We start from the raw sequence: 17,639 nt of genomic DNA, 5'->3' as shown, positions 1-17,639 counted from the left end.
TGGCCTCAAGCTGCAACAAATACTGGGAGGTCCGAGCTGAATTCCCAGGCTTGCAGAAATAATGACAGGGTGGTAGATACTGCGGTAGAAAGTGCCAGATTTTTCTCCCTCTCTCTTTTTTAACTAAAGAGGAGACTAAGTTCCTTGCAAGAAAACCACTCCATCCAGTTAGAAAAACACAATGAAAACTTAACACTTGAGGGATTTAAAACTGCGCGGTAGCTAGCCTGTTTCAACTTAGGGCTCATTCTTTAACTGAAACCTGAGGAAGGCCAGTTTTAGGATGTTTTTGGTGTAAAAGTCCATGAAACGCAGCCTGCCTGGCCGCGCTAAACACTTCTTGAACTATACGCGATTGTTTACTTTTTTGGCACCGCTTCTCCCCGTCTCTGTTCATTGAGAATCAGACATTAATCGCCGCCGTTACAGCTGCGCGCGTTCCCCCCAGCCCCGGGGGCTGCGCTGCCCGGCCCCCAGCGCTGCTCCCGGCGGAGGCTCCGCGTTCTGGCGGACCTCCCGGAACACTGGCGCAGAGGGCAGCGGGAAACCACTCTCCCCGCGCTCCGCGTTCGGCCTGGGGTGGGCGTTCTGGGCGGCTGCCCGGCAGCAAGGCGGCTGCTCGGCGCCCGCTGTGCTGTCGTATGGACCGCGGGGGAGTAATACAGGGAAAAAGAGGGAAGTGTAGAGACCTGACGTGCGAGGGGGAGCCCGGGCAGCCACCTCCTGATGCCGTGTCACTCCCGGGACAAGCCAAACCCGCGGGCACCGCGCACCAATCCTTTCGGCCGCGCCACGCCCGGTAGTCGGCAAAGCCCCCGAGCCCCCGGGGCACTGCCAACGTCCTCCTCCTCGCGGCGGAGTTGGCGTGCTCCGGCGGCGGCGCTTGCCCCAGCCACCCCGGCAGACACATGGCCCCGGCGCTGCTCCCCCGGCAGCGGGGGTGGCCAGCTCTCCGGGTGGGAGTGGGCCGCGCACCGGCCCGCCCGTACGGAAACCCTCTTCTTGAAATCACCTAGAGGCACCCACGGACAGTGGCGTTAGAAAGTCACAGCCGGCGGTGTGGGGTCCCTTTTCCTTTCCTCTCTATCCAACCTCCGTTTTGTCCATACTGGGAAACCTCCCTCCGTGAAGGCCCGGCACAATGCTCCGCAGTGGGCTGTGTTCAGGAAAGCTGCTGGGAGCAGCAAGCTGTCGCAGAAGCACACTTTGGTGCTTATACATGGGAGAAGGAAATGTAAAGCGCTTGGAGGTGCAGGCTGTTTTTTGCTGAAGGCTCAAATCTGCACTTGGAATGCAGTCACCCACCTCCAATTCAGATTTCTGGATGGGAAAATGACTATTCTTCTTACCACGAACTATGTGGCCACTGCTCCTGACCTCACTCAACCTATGGGTCTGATGGGGTGGCAGGGCTGAGGGATGGAGAATGAAGGGATGAGTAGAGAGGCGGTTTTGGTTCAGTCTTCCATCAGCCTCAAGCACCTTGAGCCCCCAGAGTTGGTCTGCCTGCCTCCTTCCTGTCTCTTCCTTCACACAATAGCCCAGTGTCCCTCAGTCCTCACTCCTGGTTCGAAAACTCAAACCAAAGACTGGAATTCAGCAAGCACCATCTTAATCTCCCCTCTCTCCCTGTGATCTGGAGGGATTTATTTATTTATGTATCTATCATACAAAAGAGATTAATTACTGCAGGGATCTAATTGGCCTTGTTTCTGCATTTTTTATTTATTTTTTTTTTCCTCAAAGAAGGAGAGTCAGTGTAGAAGTCTCCACTTGGGTGGTCAGAGCAGTGGCTGCCCTGAATTTGCCTCATAGCTTGTGCCTGAGTGCTACATTCCTGGTGATAATGTTGTTCCTAATCAATTTGCCCTTATTCACATTTGTAAGCACTGCTGGCTGTGATATGCATGCTCTGTGTGCGCAACTGCTCCTCCACACCAAGGACTTTCTCCATCTTCAGCAACCCGCAGGGATCTGTGATAAAGGTCTGTGAAGGTGTCTTATTGCGTAGAGTGGCTGTAGTCTGCAATCTTTTATACTTGGTCCTCACGATTCCTGGACAGTCAAGGGTTCCAGGGTTTTCGTTCATTTTGTAGTGCTCTGCCTCTTAGATCAACTTCATGTTCATAATCTAGAATTCTGCAGAACTTCACACTTCTTCCAGCCAGATGAGCCATCAAATCCAATAGAGGTTAACAATAGGTTACAGGTATCAACACTGATTTTACTTTAACTTGTTTTTCCAGCTTGCTCATCACCTGTGGACACAGCACCAAGATAATTGCGTTGCTAGAACATCTGATTACCTTAATAAAGAAATTACATAAATGAAGAACCGGCACTTCCGTTTCCTTTTTTAGGGGCTACAAGAGAGTTGATCATGATAGAAGAACGACTTGCAGGAAAATACCCTGATTTTTTAATTCCCTCCGATTTTTTCTCTCACACATATTTTCATCACCCAAGGGCACAGGTCTGTGTCGGCCCTGAGCCCCACACGCAAGCCTGGCACTGGGTTTGACATCAGCGAAGTCCGCAGGGAAGCACCTTCTCTGGGTTCGCAGGGCAGATGAAGCCTTTCCGCTCCCACCCTGCTGGTCACCGGCAGGCGGGCGTCGCCCTCCCGGGGCGGCGGAGCACAGAGAGAGCCGCTGCGCAGGGCAACGCCCGCGCCTGGAGAAGGAGGAGGCGGCAGAAAGCTCTCCCTCTACTCCTCTTCAGCCCTGGAAGAAAGGGAACTGCTCGAGCCAACTTGTCAAAATAATGCGGCTAATTACTCCTGATCTCCTTTAATGGAAAGCTGCTCTGCACGCCACAAAGGATCAAATGAGGGATCTACAGCACCAACCCAGGAATGCTGGCGTTTTCTTCAGTGGAGTGCTGTGGGCAAATGTGCCTCCAGAGGAACCTCCGAGATTTCTGTGCTCCAGCGCGGGAGCGGACTCCCGGGGGAGGACCGGAGCGCCCGGGGAGCTGCTGAAGACAGCAATGTGATCAGCAGCCGTCTCCCTCCAAAAGCTGGAGGACATTCCAGCCCTAGCAGAACTTGTCATACTTCGCGGGGGGGGGGTTGCTCTTTAAACCCAAGTCGTCTTCAACACAGATTATTTTCCTGGCTAGATGTCCTGCCACTTGTAGGACTTTAATGTTTATAGATGGAGGAAATTATGCTCAACAGTTTTTAGCCAGCCCGGACAACATCGAGTCCGTGTAACAAAACAGCTGAAGTCTCCCACTTGGCAGAAGGCAGGGCGTACATTTTCATGATCTCTGCCATCGGGTCTTGCAGAAAAAAAGCTGAGCGACACGATCTCTTTGACCCACTGCTGGAGCAACAAATTTATTGGAGATATAGGCGTGAGAAATGAAAAGGAAGTAAAACAATTCAGGCTCATTGTATATCTTTCTTTCATACTGCTAATCCGGTTTACACATCACGCCTACATGTCTCAATAGAGCTTTATACACTGTGGCAAAGGCAGAACAAAATAAAAGGTGTGTGTGTGTGAGTGCGTGAGTGTGTGTTCATCTATGTGTGAGATAAGGATAAAAACAGAGAAGCCCAAGACATTTTAATTCTGAATGGGCTGCCAGTTTTACGTCTTGAAAGCAAATAGATTTTAAAGAATTCCTGCTCCTCTGTCTCCCTCCTCAGCAGTAACATTTCCTAACGATACTACCTCCTGTCCAGATACAGTGTCAGATCATAGTCCAGAGACACAATGACCCTTATAGCCTTTATCAGAAATTAGATACACCCATCAGAATGATGCTGAAACAATGTGGGAGACCCTCTAACCAGAACTGGTAAATGCTATCCGGACAAGATACCCACCTTGGCTCCAACGCTTCTTTTAAAAACCCCGACGACAACAAATGACTCTACCATTCCCCTCTTCTCTTTTGATCCCCATTCCCGTCCCCAGTCCCCATCCCCCGTCTCGATCTACCTCCCATGCTGAGGGCTAAGACGGCGGCCGGAGGGAGATGTGTCACTGAACATCCTCTTGCTTCCAGCCCTGGGAACAGTGGGACAACATGCGCTACACTGGTGACAGCAGCCCTGCATTGGTGCCGAAGTTTCCATGTACCAATCGGAGGCCGATACCGGAGCCGGAGGCTGAAGCCGCTATTCAACTTAACCAAAAGCACACCTCGTATTTCACTGCTGTAGCTAGGGAATGGCTGCCCCTCCATTTCTACACAGTTACGTGTTTTCAGCAGCTTCCACTGACTGTGGGCATTCAGGCTGAATGGCAAAAATAAAGAAAAGGCTCCCCAGTACAGCTCGTTTAAGAAATCCTGTTTAGCTCTCACGAGCAGAAAAGAGATGCAAACTGCATCTTCTCTGCGGCCCCTGTCCTACGGAGCTTGGCCAGAGGAAGGTTTCTACTTCCCGCACGGCAGGTTGTTTGGACCATAGCTCACACGGGTGCCGAGATACTGAAACCGGGGGCCTGTTTGCAGTTCCCTGCGGGACTACACAGTTACCGTAGGAGAGACCTCCCATCAGTGGCGGGGTCCACAGTGTCTCCCCACCGGGAGTTCCGAGACACAGGCACCTCCAAGGCGCTGAGAGCTGGCGCAGCTCCCGGTCCCAGCGAGACCCGCCGTCAGTGGCCGCACCGAACCCCTGCTCCGCCCTGCCCGGCTGTGCCCTGCGCTGCTGTCTCCGCTCGGGCTGGACCCGGCTGGTGGGAGCTCAGCCCCGGTCCGCTGTTCCTCTGCACGGTACAGCAGAGGCCCCGGGCTCCCGGTGTAGACCCGTCCGCCAGCAGCTGGGCCCGCGGAGCCCCTCTAACACCGCCCCGGCCCCCAGCCCCGGGGCCCTGCCCGCTGGGTCCTGTGGTCCCCGGCCCCGCTGCCGCCTGGCCGTGGCTCCCCAGGGCTGCACCTACCATTGTTGTCCTTGACGGAGCTGGTCGTGGGGAGCCGTGTTGGAGGGCTGGGTGCGCCCGCGTTCACTGACACTGGGGGCTTCAATGGGACATCAGTATTTTCTTTTCTCCTTCCTTCCTTCCTTCCTTCCTTCCTTCCTTCCTTCCTTCCTTCCTTCCTTCCTTCCTTCCTTCCTTCCTTCCTTCCTTCCTTCCTTCCTTCCTTCCTTCCTTCCTTCCTTCCTTCCTTCCTTCCTTCCTTCCTTCCTTCCTTCCTTCCTTCCTTCCTTCCCTCCTTCCCTCCTTCCCTCCTTCTCCTCCTTCTTCTCCTTCTCTTTCTCCTTCTCTCCTCTTGCTTCCCCCCCCCCCCCCAAAGGAACGGAAAGTGTAAAAAAATAACCCTCTTAGGTTGCAGGCACTCTGCAGAGTGCTGGAAAGCCTCACAATTACATGCCTGTTTCTATTAAGCAGCTCCATCGTCCTCCATGTGGGTGGTCTGGCTCTCACTAGGCAGGACCTGTCAGGGTCACGTGACAAACCCGCAAATTTACCCCTTTGCTATAAACTTTAGGGAAAAAAGCGAAAGAAGGGAGAGCTTTGTGCCGGCGGCCCGCACCATTGCCCCGGCCACGCTGCCCGGCCGTGGCCCCCGCCCTGTACTCCCCCGCGCGGCACAGCAAAGCCCCACAGGTCTCCTTCAGCCTCTACCTTTTCTCCCTCCTCCCAAACTGAGATTCAAGAGGGGGGACAGTGTGGAAGGTGCCATGTGGTGGATTGCGGTTTCCTTTGGGAAAGGGATAGTTGGATGTGAAGGGAGAGGAGAGGGAAGTGGAGTTTTCTTCTGGCTGCTGAGTGCCTCTCACCTGATTTAGTGTGTTTGATTCTGAAAGGTTCATGATTGTCCTGCTCACTTTTGCTAGAGTTCACTAGAAAGTCAGCTTTCAGGTGGTGAAGCAGCACAGAGCAAGAAAGTGAGCTCTGGTGGGTAACACCTGAAGATCATTTGAGAAGAGCACCACAAGTTTCCTTTTTTAAAAATAACATTTTCTTCAGTAGTTACAAATGGGATATAAACACTGCAGAAATGTACTACTACCTTTTTATTATCTCATGAAAGCTGAGTATCATTACAGGATCTGAGAGAAGCGATTTCAAGTGTTGCTTCTGGTTTGGGGTGTATTGCAAGGAATAAATATTGTGTGCCTTGGGAAACGTCACTAATTATTTATAGAAGATTGTAGAATCATAATAAAATCATAGGATGGTTTGAGCTGGAAGGGACCCTAAAGATCATATAGTTCCAACCCCCCTGCCATGAGCAGGGACACCTCCAACTAGGTCAGGTTTCTCAGAGCCACATCCAACTTGTCCTTGAACACTTCCAGGGATGGGGCATCCACATCTTCCCTGGACAACCAGTTCCAGTGTCTCACCACTCACACTGAAGAATTTCCTCTTAATGTCTAACATAAATCTCCCCTCGTCCAGTTTTTATTCACTACCTCTTCTCCTCTCCCTACAAGTCCTTGTAAAAAGTCCCTTCCCAGTTTTCTTGCAGGCCTCTCCAGGTACTGGAAGACCACCATAAGGTGGACTCCCTGGAGGCTCTCTTCTCCAGGCTGAACAGCCCCAAGTCTCTCATCCTGTCTTCACAGGAGAAGTGCTCCAGCCCTCTGATCCTCTTGGTGGCTCTCCTCTGGACACACTTGAAAATGGGGCTATGTTTCCCCGTTTACAGTCAGCAGAAACTTCACCAGATTGCCATGACTTTTCAAATATGATTGACAGTGGCTTTGCAACTTCATGCACCAGTTCTTTCAGGAGCTGTGGGTGAATCCCATCAGGTCCCATGGACTTGTTCACCTTTAGGTTCTTTATGTGGTCTCAAACCTTCTCTTCATCTGCAGTGGGGGGATCCTCCTTTTCCCAGTCCCTGCCTTTTGTTTCTGTAACATGGGGGGCGTAACCAGAGTGCCTTGCTGGTGAAGTCTGAGGCAAAGTAGTCATTGAGTACCTCGGCCTTCTCTACATCTTGAATGACCAGCTCTCCTGTTTGCTTCAGAAGTGGGACCACATTTTCCCTAGTCTTCCTTTTATCATTGACATACCTATAGAAACTTTTCCTGTTGCCCTTAACCTCCCTTGCCAGATCCAATTCTCTCTGTGCTTTTGCTTTCCTAACCTGATCTCTTGCTTCTCTAACCACTTCTCTGTACTTCTCCCAGGGTATCTGGCCTTGTTTCCACACTCTGTAATTTTTGTTTTTACACCTAAGTGTGTCCAGGAGTTCCTTGCTCATCCATGCAGGCCTCCTGGTACTCCTGCCTGCCTTCCTCTTTGAAGGGACATTGGTCCGGGGCAGGTAGGAAGCGTTCCTTGAATATGGACCAGCTTTCCTGGGCTCCTTTCCCACTCTACCCTACCAAGCACATCCTTGAAGACATCAAAGTCTGCCCTTTTAAAATCAAGTGTGCTCAGCTTACTTTGTACTTTTCTCATTGCCCTAAGGATCTTGAATTCTACAGTGTCATGGTCACTGCAGCCTAGTCTCCCATTGAGTTTCACACCACTCACCAGCCTGTCTGTGTTGGCGAGAACAAGGTCCAGCAAAGTGCCTTTTCTTCTTTACCACTTGGAGGAGGAAGTTGTCATCAATGCACTCGAGGAACTTCTGGAATGCTGGTGCTTTGTTGTGTTGCACCTCCAGCAGAGGTGATTAAAGTCCCCCATGAGGACCATGGCTTGCGAGTGTGAAGCCGCTCCTATCTGTCTAAATAGGGCCTCATCCACTTGGTCATCCTGGTTGGGTGGCCTGCAGCAGATGCCCACTATGATATCTCCTGCCCCTAAATTCCCTTTAATCCTGACCCAGAGGGTTTCCGTCAGCTCCTCATCCATCTCCAGGCGAAGCTCCACAGACTCCAGCTGGTCATCGATGCAGAGGCAACACTCCCTCCTCTTTTGCCATCCCTGTTCTTCCTAAACAGTTTATACCCAGCCATCCCCAGTCTCCAGTCATAAGAGCCATCCCACCATGTCTCAGTGATCCAAATAACATCATACCCCTGCAGTCATGCCAATGTGTGCAGCTCCTCTTGTTTATTCCCCATGCTTTGTGCATGTGTATAGAGGCAGTTGAGATGTTTGTATTGGGGATTTTATATTTTAACAAGACCAATCTTCTTAATAGAAGTCTATACTATGGCCAATTATAGAAAGGACTTTCTCTGCATGGTAGACTTTAATTGTCTTGTACTTACTTAAGGCATTTTCAAGACTGCAACCTGTTTTCATGCTGCTGTGTAGAGATCAGATTGGTTACGTGCTTGCCTTAATATCTAAATCTATACCTACAGTCAGACTGAAGTCTGTATTTTCAAGGATTTGAACTCTCTGCCTGATGATACAACCTAATGTGAGTACCAGTCAGTGCAGCGCTCTGGGTGGCTAGCATTTTTAAAACTCTGGAAAGCCACTTCCAGCTAAGATTTTTAGACAGAAAGAAAAACGTTGTAAAGATCTGTGATCATGGAGGAATCTGTGTGTTTCACTCTAATTTCTTTTTAAGTAAAAATGTGGCCACCTTCACCTTAGTCAAATCAGATTTTATTCAGTTAGGCTGACATACTTAATCCAACAAATTTCTTCTGAATCTAAAACAAAGTGGAAAGCTCTGAATGTCAAAATCTGTAACTCATTCATTTTTATCTTCCTAATACTTGCTAGACATTTCCTCTTAAATCAGCAAATAGAGGCTTAAGCTTATGAAAATGTGCTTTCAAGGAAGCTGTTTGTGCCTATATTACACTATGAGAAGCAAACAGGCAGGCCTGGACACCCACGATGCCTACAACTACTCTGGTATTCCACCCAAGCCATAATAATGTGGGGATGAGTCTCAGCTGCAGGGCTTTAGATGACAAATTTAAAGGTGAATCCCTGGGTTGGCTTTTGTCAAGAGTGACTGTAATACGGAAGTAATGTAAAATAGTATTTGTCACCCTCATCCCCCTTAGAATTACAGTTGTATATAAAAATGTCATTATAACACTATTCATGGCATTATAATGCATTAATTTCATTCACAATTAGAAAATGTTGGAAAGCATTTTGCTTCATTACTTGAAAAGTGAGACTGCATTTCAATCACAGTTTGTGCATACTTTAAAGAATGAAGGTTGAAAATTTACATTTAATTTTGGCATTTCCGGCCTTACAGTGCTTAATAAAGTGCCTCTGAGGTTCTTCTAATATAGCTTCAAAATTATATTGCTTTGTGCATTCATATAGTGGCACAAATATCTTACTATTTTGCATGACTGAACACTGAATTTGCTGCAATACGGCTGCAACCAGAAGCTTGTAGCCTGCCAGCACTGTATTCTAGAAAATGCTGTCCCTCACAAGATAGACCAGCTAAGCGGAAGTAATGAAGTATGTATCCACATCCCTGTAATTGGTTTCTTCCTTTCAAAAAGCACTGGTGGAAAAGTAATTTCACTAGGATAGTGAAAGACGGACAAGTGGAAGCGAAAGGAGACATTGAACAAGAAATGTTTGAAAACCAATAAACGTTCATTGCAGCTCTTGTAGTCCTATGGCACAGCAGTCACTCCAAGGCCCTTATCTGATTGCAGTGCATGGCTTCAAGGAACAAGCAAGCTGGTAGGACTGCATAGCATTTAAATCAGATTAGGGCTGAGAACTGATGGTAGAGAGTGAACCAAAGCAAAGCACTTCAGAACCGATAACTAGTCTTTAAGTTTTTATTATGATTACCTTTCAGCCAGATCAGCTCCTTAATCTATTTTACCATGCAGCTGTATCGGCACCAGAGCTGGCACAACAAATGGCCCTGAGCCACGGGGATGGCGCCTTGTCAGCAGCCCACACTGGGAGCCTGTGTTGGTGATGAACGACTGTAGATGAGAACTCGAAGATTTGAAAGGCTGATACAAATCTGAGCAGAAAGAAATGTGGCCTTCACCATCTGTAATGAACAACCAAGCCATTCCTGTTGTCCTTAAAATACTGCTGCTGTTTTGCAGTATAGAACAACTAATCATGTGGATTGTGTCCAGAAAGATGGCAAAAGAGCTGCATAAAATTCCACGGTTTTGAGCATGGAGACTGCATGAGCAACCCATTGCTTTTCACTATGGACCCATTTTCAGGTCAAATTATTGTGGAGAGCTTCAGTATTCCCTAATATTACTCCATGTATAGTATGGTTTATAATTGAATAAAGCTTCTTCTGAGATTACTGCATTATTCATTAATACTAGCTACTGCAACTGCAAAGATCACCCAAATGCTAATGCAGAAAACCTATTATATTCTGCTCATTTATATCGGCATACGCTGTCGTGAGCCAAGGGAAGCAGAGAAAGCACGTGAAAACCAACACTGTTCCACTCTGATGCCAGGAGACAGCAGGACATGCAGGTAGAGTGTTTTCACTCTTGCATGGCACTGCAATTAGTAACATCATTGTAACATGCTGACTCAGAAAGATCATCAAAAGATGAAGAGAATCATCCCACAGAAAAAAGTATAGAAAATAATAGCTGTCATCATATCTGATAGAACAGAAAAACTGTGCAAGCAGCATAACAATGTAAATCAATAAGAAATTTTTCAGATGCTTCTGAATCCTTGATCAGAACAAGCAGTTACACGCCTACTTTGATTAACTTAAAAAAAAAAAAAAATGGAAATAGATACAATCTGTTCATTTATCATCCACCGAAAGGATAGTGTAGCCTTTGTAAAAGCTGTGTTGTCTTCCCTATGTTTTCTTGGACTTTTAGTCTCTCTCTGCAGTTGAGAAGTAAAATTTGAGAGTCCAACAGAGAGTTGTGAGGATGATGAAGGGACTTGAACACCTCTCCTATGAAGAAAGTCTGAGAGAACTGGGGCTGCTTAGCCTTGAGAAGAGGTGGCTGAGAGGGGATCTTATTAATTTCCATAAATATCTGAGGGGTAGGTGTCAAGTGGGAGGGGCCAGTCTCTTTCGGTGGTGCCCAGTAATACGACAGGGAACAATGGGTTAAGCTAGAACACAGGAAGCTCCACTTCAACGTGAGGAGAAACTTATTTACTGTGGAGGTTACAGAGCACTGCAACAGGCTGCCCAAAGAGGTTGTGGAGTCTCCTTCCCTGGAGACTTTCAAAACCCACCTGGATGTGTTTAAGTGTGGCCTGTCCCAGGTGATCTTGCTCTGGCAGAGGGGTGGGACGAGGTGATCTCTAGAGGTCCCTTCCAACCCCTAACATTCTGTGATTCTATGATTCTTCATGCATCTCTCTGATGGTGTTAGATAAGATGACAAAAGAAGCAGTTCCTTTGAATATGGAAACAAAAATTTAAGTTGTTCTATTCAGACAAGCACTATTGATTCCTGATTTCCTGGACACATTTCATCCTCTTGCAATATGTTGTGTAACTTACCTCAATTCTTGCTAAAATCAGTGAACAGCCAGACTATATAAATCCATACTTCCCATTTCCTCAGAAAACCAAGATACAATTGTGCAGTCATCTGTTTCAAGATACAAGACTGAAGAATGCTTTGTAGGTACAACATTAGTTTTGAGCAGTTTTGTCTGCCAAGAAAGACTAATTAGTAGGACCATTGCTTATGCACGTTTTTTCTTCTTGCACTTACTTCCCATTAGCTGCAACAGCCTAACACCGTGTTATTTCATAACATGCTTAATGATGGTGATAAACCTTTTGCAGGCAATCTCTACAGCCAAAAGTACTACTTCTCACTCATACCAACTTCTCCAGCTATCAGAGCTGTCGTCTGCCGGAGGTATATGTGGTACATTAGTCAATAACTGTGCAATGCAAAAAGAAGGTGCACGTGCTGAAACAGGTGAAGTTTTTTGCTGTGTGATAGCTGACTGCTGTCAAAGCGGCTTTTCAGGTGGTTGTAACTGTGAGGTGCGAGTACCAAAGGCCTCTGGATATTTGTTCTTCATGCCCTGTTTCTGAGCATTTATTCTGCCAAATACCACAATGTACTCTGGTAGCAAGATGGCTAACAGGACTGGCCTGCATATCAGACAGGTCTAAGAACAGTTTAATGGACAGAAGTACATTTTATGTAAGTACACAAACAACTCTCAGGTGCAGATCTTGCCAGAGGATGCTTATTTCTATTTCTGTATGACTCTCTGCTTCACAAGCTGCCTTATTGCGGAAGGCGGTGTGTGTGTCTTGCCAACAGCTAAGTCTGTGTTGATGGCTGCTCATCAAAATAATGAACTGGGCCTAAATAACCCCATCTTGCCTGAGTCATGGCCTATTATTTTTTTCCATGACCATCTCCTCATAACATCAGTTGAAATAATCCAGTTAGGAAGTGGAAAATATTGCGGGCAGAGTTAAGGAGCAAGATGATTTGTTGTGAAGTAAATATAGAAGAGAATGGTTAAAAAATAAACAAAATAGAAAGCTAAACCAGGGTGATACTTAGGTTTCATCCAAGCTGTCTCTCTGTTAAAACTCAAATATTAATCACTGAAAATCTCTGTTGAGACTGAACTGGTGAGCTGGTTTAGTTCTGGCATAGTTTCAGTAGCAGGGGAGAGGCCCCAGGGTGTCCCTGTAAGAAGCTACTAAAAGCTCCCAGGCCCAGGTGGCCGAGGCCAGAGCCATGAGAGTGACAATAGACCGTGTCTCTGCCATTAACATATGAAAGAACTGATGAAAGACCAGGGAGAGCAAGGAAGAAGAGCTGAGCTGGAGAGCTGAGAGGGGTGCCGGGGTGCAGATCCTGAGGTTGGAGAGCAAGAAGGGGAAGGAGGTGCCCGAGCTGAAGTTCCCTTAACCCATGGCAAGATGGCAGGCTATCCCCCCGTACCCCATGGGGGAACGTGGTGGAACATCCCTTGAGGGCACCAGGAGGGGCCAGTGTGGACCTGCAGCCCATGGACTTGGATCTGCAGCCATGGAGGACCCCGTGCCATGGGAGGTGACTGTTCCCGAAGCAGCCTGTGACTCTGTGGGAAGCCCGTGCTGGAGCAGCTTGCTCCTGAGAGACTGCACCTCCTGGGAAGGACTCATGAAGAAGAGGTTTGTGAAGGACTCACAACCATGGGAGGGACCCTGCGGTGGAGCAGGGGAAGACCGTGCTGACTCTGACTGACTCTGAGCCCCCATCCCCTGTCCCCCTGTGCCGCTGCGGGAAGGAGGGAGAGAAACCAGGAACAAAGTAATTTGGGCCCGGGAAGAAGGGAGGGGTGGGGTAACACACATGCAAGCCCTGCTCTGTGTGTTGCCTGTGTCGTGGGTGTGTTTGATTAGTGCGAAACTGAAGTATTAGTTTTCCCCAACTTGATTCTGTTTTGCCTGTAACTGTAATCGCTCAGTGAACCCTCCTTGTCCTTTGTCTTGACCCATGAGCTTCTAGCTGGCCTTTGTCCTCCCCACAATGTGAGTGGGGGGAGGGCAGTGAGTGAGCAGCCACATGGCTGGTTCTGTTCTATTTGGTTAGGCCCAAACCATGACACTTGGTTTTTAAGCAAACCCTCAGTAGTAAATCCTTCAAGTATAACTCTTTAGCCAGATTACTCTAAAATTATTTAACTCACTGTTTTCCAAGAAATTGCCTCAGTGTTTCTTGCCTCCACATGCTTCACATCATTGTGTGTGGATGTAAAAACATCTAGGTTTTAACATGGGGCAGAAAAGTTGAGTTTCAGACAACATTGTAGAATACAGATATAAAGAGTCTATTTCAACCTCCTCTTTCTGTCTTGCCTATTGTAATTGATGCAGCCTGCCAGCTTCACTTCCTGAGGCTGTACAAGTGTCTGCTGACTTTTCCTTAGTCTTGTGTCCAAGTTGTCCCGATATTTCTGTATGGAATACATTTGCAAAATGTGCTTCATGTTTGGGTTTACTGATTTCACATGAGTTTTTTGGATACCCTTTAGCCATGTTTTATCTATGCTACTCCTGTTAGAGAATTCCCCTAATAGAAAATAATGTGTATCTTACAATCGTATGTTCACTATCAAGAATATAAAGACAAACTGTTAGGAAGCATCTCACAATCAGATTACATTAAACTGCCTAACGCCATACATATTCTTACCTTCATAAGCTAGACTAGGCATAAAAATAATGAGCAAGTAGGATATTTTGCCAATAATAATAATAATAATAATAATAATAATAATAATAATAATAATAATAATAATAATAATAATAATAATAATAATAATAATAACAACAACAACAACAACAACAACAACAATAATAATGACAATTACTACTACTACTACTATTATTACTACTACTACTACAACATTACAGAGGGCCTTATGTCAATGATAAGGAGTGGGAAGAGCATGGGAAAAGACATTTTACAGGATTTTTAAAGAGTACATAAAAAACTTACATCACTTTTTATGGCCTGACTGATCAATCAAGGAGTTAGATTACTGAAACAAAAGACAGACAGCAGGGGTAGAGGGTGCAATAGATGTCAGGGTTGTAATCTTCCAGTCTGTCCTCCCACCCAACACATTCAGTCTTAAATTTTCCAAGGAAACTGTTCATAACTCCTGTTAATAAGTTCCAGTGGTTTCTGACTCTACATATTGGATAGCATAGTGTCCACAGTGCCTAAGCCTAACCATGCCACATAGCAAGGTAAGAAGTACCAGAGAAAATAACCTGAGAAATGCAAGAGTCCTCACTTCTTCAACATAAAAATCACGTCAGTGGTAAATACCATAGCTTTCCTCTTTCTTTTGCCAGTCTAACTCTCTAGTTACCTTTGTACTTCCCAGCAAATCTGAGTCTTCAGCACTCCTGGCATGAAAGATCTCAATGTGTTCAGAAAAAATAGTGTAGCCAGACATGAACTGTCTGAACATGTGACTCAAGGGAAATTAAAATAGATAAAAGTATGGGCATCACCCAGAGTATTTCAGAAGGGCAGAGTGAGCAGTGCTAGTTTCTTCATTCTCTAATGCAGCTATTTAAACAAAGATGTTATATTACATGAGGAAAGATTTACTTCATAACCATCCTGATTTCTATGCCATTTTCCTAAGCACTTCCTTACCAGACTCTGTTGGAGGCAGCATGCTGGTCAGCCTGGGGCTTTGCATGTCACAGTGGTTTTATTTATTGTCTTAGACAGCAAATAGTTTGATATTCTGTGTGTAACTTCACTAAATTATTATTTGCTGATAGTAGCTATTACTAAATAGTAAGTAGGTATTTATATCTGCATATGTACACCTAATGGAACTCCTGGAGAAAAAAAAATATCAGTTACTCTGCAACCTGTCATCTCAACAGAGTGTAAATTATTAGGAGAAAACTGCATAGCCCTTGCAAATGTGAACCATCGTGTTGTCCTGAATAAGTAGAAATGATTGTGTGCACTCCCATTCACAGGTTTGATTGTCAGGAGGTGGTTGCTCAAGCATGAATGCTCTGAAGCTTCTGGTAGGTAGTTCCCAATGACAGCTCTGATACAGCTTCCTAGCACAGACAGGTACCCCTACAATAGCCAGTGCTGCCACATTTACTCTACAGATAACTACAAATAATAATCTGGAAGTTCATTCTGGTTCTGCTTGAATCCCAGTGCTTCACAAGGGAAAGGAAGGGTAGAGGGAAGAGAAAGTGAGGAAACTAAACTAAAACTGACATTTCTGCTGAAAACCAGACATCCATTCCCAAAGTAGAGTCATGCTGCAGAATGTTATCCTATTTTATTCCCCTTTTCTTCTATACTAATAAAGACCATATTTCAATCTAATTCTGTACTTTCCTTCTGAGGCCACTGTTGAGGGTCTTCATCTTAAGTATCTTGGTCGTAAGTACAGGTGATACTGCCAAGAAAACCATTCTGAACATGTCTCAGGGCCACAGTGTCAATGACCATGTCATACCACCACTGGAGATACGATTAGGACAGAGAGGGACCTAAGATTAAGAGAGCTGTCTTCTCGTCTTGCTATGTTCAGGGCAGCCTCATGCCTGGATGACTGAATCTGGTACTAAGTACCTGCAGGTCTGATGCTAACGTGGAGCATGTGTCCACAAGGTGTGTTTGTTGTTTTTTTTTTGAAACAAAACAAAACAACTAGAAGAGTACCTTAGTACTTCTGTGCTGAATCTCATTATCAGGAAAATCAGTATGGAGACCTTGCACTGAGCACTTCTAAAGTCTCACGTTTTTTAACCCTGACCACGTTCATCTCTGGAGCAGAAAAAGGAGAAAGGAGAGAGGGAAAGGGAAGACAGTGACTGCTTTGCTTTCATTTGTTATCGAGAAGGGAAGCACAGCTGTAAAAATAAATCTGATAGCTCTTTGTTACTTGTATCATGACTATCTTGCCAACCGCTGGTGATGTAAGAAAGCCAAGGAAAAGGGATGTTCCTCCTGACTCTCCACAGCTGGTCCAAATAGTACGGAGTCCAGGCTCCTGCACAGTAAGTTCCCTGCAGATCCTGGTGTGGAGTTTGGTTTATTTGCAAGTGTGGCATTTTTTCCCTTCTGCTCAGCATAGAGATCTCCTGTAATCTCCAGATTCTTTTCTGTGTTATTCTTCCCTGAAGCCTTCATTTAAAGTATGTCTATATGTCACTGGAAAATGGCTCTGTTCCACCTTGGGCCTTGTTAGAAAAAATTATGCTTACTAGTCTTGCAAGTGGACCCAATATTCACTGAATTAATTTAAAGATATTGATAAAAAGTTTTTTTACTAATACTAGTAAAAAAATTACTAAGGGTGGGAGCTCAGATGCTGGGAATTAACCTTTCTTCTGTAAGTCATTCACAGGTCTGCATGCAGCGCTCCCGTCTCACAGAGGAGCAGTGAGCTTCAGCACTGACTTCTAGGGTGAGACACTTGTCTGGTACTCACTAATGTTCCCAATGAAAGCAGCCAACTCCCAATTGGAATTTATGAATCTATAGTTTGTTAATGGGATAAATAACACAATTTGGGGCAGGAGGTTCAAAGAGGGTAACCACGAAACAATAACAGCAATAATAATGATAAAGAGTAATGGAAAATAACAATAATACTATGCCAAAGTAACTTCAATTAACAACCACAGCAACAACACCGCACTGACTTAAGCAATATTAATAGCAATAAGGAGAAAGGAAAGGGAAAGGAGGAAGTGGAGGAAGTGCCTAACAGATGGTAAAAGGGGGGCAGAGGGAGTAGGGATGAGGGCCGGGTAGATGGGCAAGGAAGGATTAAGGGCAAGCAAGTATTTTCTTTACCCAAGTCCTGAGATGGTCAGTAGTTCTATAGGTTTTCACTGTCTTCCTGCCTCACTGGTGGACAGGTTTAACCATGCTGTGAGGGCAGGAATAGCAGTGACAGCAAAGTCCCCCTGACGACCCGTGGTCCAGGTGGACATCAACTGATCATCCTCCTCACAGGCAGCCAGCGTTCACCAGGAGCTATCAGGAACTGGCAGGCCTTCTCCCGTGCTCCCTTAGGCTGACTGACTGTATCTCCCTCAGTTTCTTTAGAGAGCCAGCAGACCCCTCTGTCCACTGACCGGCATCACCCCCGCTGCACTTCAAGGGAGCCAGCACAAGCATGGGTGCTGCAGACCTTTTTATAAGTTGTTACAACGTATTCCCCGTGCTGGACTGGGCTTCGCCCTCTTCCCGGGGCTACAACCCAATCCCTGCGGGGTTGGCAGCAGTCTCTGGGCGGCACTTCACAACAGTGTTGCCAGTGGATTCTGGCCACAGGATTCTCTGT

This window comes from Apus apus, chromosome Z (assembly GCF_020740795.1).
Source record: "Apus apus isolate bApuApu2 chromosome Z, bApuApu2.pri.cur, whole genome shotgun sequence".
Lineage (NCBI taxonomy): Eukaryota > Metazoa > Chordata > Aves > Apodiformes > Apodidae > Apus > Apus apus.
Note: the sequence above shows the minus strand (reverse complement) of the source record.